Source organism: Microtus ochrogaster, chromosome 18 (assembly GCF_000317375.1).
Source record: "Microtus ochrogaster isolate Prairie Vole_2 chromosome 18, MicOch1.0, whole genome shotgun sequence".
NCBI lineage: Eukaryota > Metazoa > Chordata > Mammalia > Rodentia > Cricetidae > Microtus > Microtus ochrogaster.
Genome location: NC_022020.1, coordinates 6,770,555 through 6,773,703, shown reverse-complemented (window position 1 = coordinate 6,773,703; position 3,149 = coordinate 6,770,555). Strand labels below are relative to the sequence as shown.

The 3,149-nt window shown below is 41.9% G+C and overlaps 1 protein-coding gene across 3 annotated transcripts in view; it reads left to right on the top strand.

The window, feature by feature from the left end:
- Window positions 1–3,149, top strand: part of Osbpl1a (oxysterol binding protein like 1A) — a 196,079-nt gene that overhangs the window by 123,235 nt on the left and 69,695 nt on the right. The gene's annotated exons all lie outside the window — the stretch shown is intronic.

Genomic DNA, 3,149 nt, shown 5'->3' with positions numbered 1-3,149 from the left:
CCTGCCTCTGCCTCCCGAGTGCTGGGATTAAAGGCGTGCGCCACCATCGCCCGGCTCTTCATCTGTATTTTAACGAGAGCCTTTGAGATCCAGCCCCAAGGTCCTCTTCAGGGTTCAGATTGGAAGCTACAACAAGTGGAAAGAACTTTATGTAAGGGCTATCTGAGAATGAGTGAGTTCTCACACCATGCTGTTCCAAAGAAACTCTTTATCCTTCTGCTTTTATTCTAATTCTCCTGTCCTCTTTCTGATTCCTCCTGGCTTCTTCTAGCTTTCATCCTCCAGCCTAAAATCTCTCTCTCCCAGGAGCCTTGAAGCCATAAAGAAATCACAGAAGTTACCTCTCCTTGGTCAGAAGCACAGTCCTAGGGTAAGTGATAGGAGCTGAGCCATTGCCATGGCAGCACAGGGTCCAAGGTTACAAGAGTAAAACAGCGACCAGAGTGTGCATGTACAGTGCACAGTTTTATTGATTTTGAGACATAGGTCTATTGTTAACAGACTTAGCAAGCAAAAAGCTGGCATGTTTTTCCTAGGGTGTTTGCATAGCAACCTGATTACACATCTGCGACTCTGACCTTGTGGCATAACTGCAAAGTTCCAGACTTAGGATCTATTTACAAAACTCCTTTAGTCTAGTTTGAACTTGCTGTAAGGTAAAAGTGAGCTAATTTTGTGCAGTTGGTCTGAGCAAAAGAACAAGGCAGGCTTTTGAGTGACCACAGATCTTGTGGGACAGATAGATCCAGTTATGAAGCATGTCCCAGTATATATTCTATAATCAAAACTATATAGCTACATGAAAAGTCACCTTCCTGACCACCCACAGATATATGTGTCCATAGGATTGAGATGTAACCATGAGATGACATATACACATCACACACAATTACATACTACAATTCAGGTATTGGGGAGACACCAAGCTGCTTTAGCAACAGTGAGCAACAGTTTCCAGAGTCCATGGTCCTGCAGACCTTGCCTGAGCAAGATTAATCTCCATTAGAGAATCAATCCTTTGGTGGTTGACACTTGAACACTAGTTGTCATCTGCTGTGTATTCCCACGGCCTCTGACAATGGTTACTTTCTTCCACCTCCTCTAAAGAGACCCCCTTTCCCATTTCCCCTCCTAGATCCCTTGTATTCTGCCATTCCCCTTTACCCTCCTCCTTTCTCCACTTTATGTCTATCTACCACCCTCTTCCTCTCTAAGAGCCCCCGGTTCCCCGTTTCCCTGGATCAGATAACTTGCACCCTACTATTACCTTCTCTATTGTTCTTAAACTCCTAATCTGGCAATTGCCCCATTTTAATTTCCTGGTTTCTGTAGTTACTACAAGCTATGTATTTGCATGTGAAGATTTGGCACTTGGAGCCTCCAATAAGAGAGAACATAGGCCATTTGTCTTCTGGTCTGATTTACTTTCTCACTGTGCTCTGTCCTAGTTCCATCCAGTTTCCTGAGAAGGTCATGACTTCATTTTTCTTTAACTCCAAGTAGTATACTACAGTGTAGATGTAAAACAGTTCGTTGTCTATTTGTTGATTATAGAACATTTGTTTCCATTGTCTGATTCTTGTGAGTAGAGAAGCAATGAGCATGGCTGAGCTAGCATCTGTGGAGTAGGGTATTGAGTCCTTTGGGCATATGCCAGGGAGTGAAATAGGTGGGTAATGTGCTAGACTTATTTTTAGTTTTCTGAGACTTCTCCATGCTGATTTCACAGTGGCTGCACTGGTTTGTGATCTACCAACAGTGAATGCGGGTCCTTTCCCCCTGCGTGCCCCACATCGCCTGTTGTAGGTTATTCCACTAATCTTTGGCATTCTGACAGGGGTAAGATGAAATTTCAAAGTTGTTTCCATTTTAAGTTTCCTAACTGCTAAAGGTTAGGAAAACTAAATTTGAGAAATTAGCTGTTATTTTTCTTTTTTTTGAGAACTCCATTTGGGTTCCAGACCCACTTTTCAAATAGGTCATTTGTTTTGTCTAATTTTTAAGGCAGGGGCTTTCACTGGACTGAGCTGTGCATTTCAGCCTGGCTGGCTGCCAGCAAGTAGCTGAGATCCACTTGTATCTGCCTGCTCGGTCCTGGGGTCAGAGACAGATGCAGCTATGCCTGGCTTTTATGTGGGTGTGGGGATCTAAGTGTAGTTTTCATTATTGTGTAGCAAGTACTTTACTCATGGGACATTACTAGCTTTTTTCCCCCATTTTGTTTGTTTATTTGTTTTGTTTTTTGTTTCATTTTTAAAATTAATTTATTTTGAGGCAGGGTTTCTCTTAGTGTCCCTTGGCTGTCCTGGAACTTGCTCTGTAAAGCCAGGCTGGCTTTGAACTCGAGTTGCATGTGCCTCCATTACCTGGCCATTACTAGCTTTTACTTTAAAGTTTGCTTTCTCTTGACCCTTTTGTCACCCTCTTTTAAAAGTAAAAGGGTTCTTTGATTTGACTGGATGGGATTTCACATTTCCCTTGTGTCCCCTTGAGCATTTCCAGATACACAGAGCCAATGGAAATTTACTACCATGGTGGGCAACATCCATTATGGCACAGAGCCAGCGGTGACTTGTAATAATTTTCCCAACCATGTGGGATCTCTTGAGAAAATTACTTTTCCAGTATGCTTAGTGACTAAATATTTTACACAATTACATAAAGTGGACAGATTTTTTTCCTTACAATTTTATTAAATTCACTTGAGTTAGATGATTTAAAAGGAGAAAAATCTAATGAGGCATCACGTTTTGTGTTCACTGGGTGTGTGCATGTCTGTGTATGTAGAATGAAATGACTATATCCAGTGAAATCCCAACTGTGCTTAGTGGACATATTATGGGGGAAAACTCCAAGCATTTGCTGCATGTTTCAAACAAAGAGATTTAACAAGAGCCAAATGCTAGTTAGTTCTGTGAAAAAGCTTCATTCTACCAGCAAATAGAGTTGTCGAAATAAGTTTTAAAAAATATAAGTGGTTCCTTCTATGTATTTCTACTTCTCAATTTCACCGTTTGCTTTAAGCTGTTTTCTTTTCTTCCAGAGTCCATGGCTTTCAGACATCCCTTCTCCAGAGTAGACCCCTCTTCTGGAGCCGTGTATTGCACGGTACCTGGCACTTCTCCAGAGTAGACCCCTCTTCTGGAGCC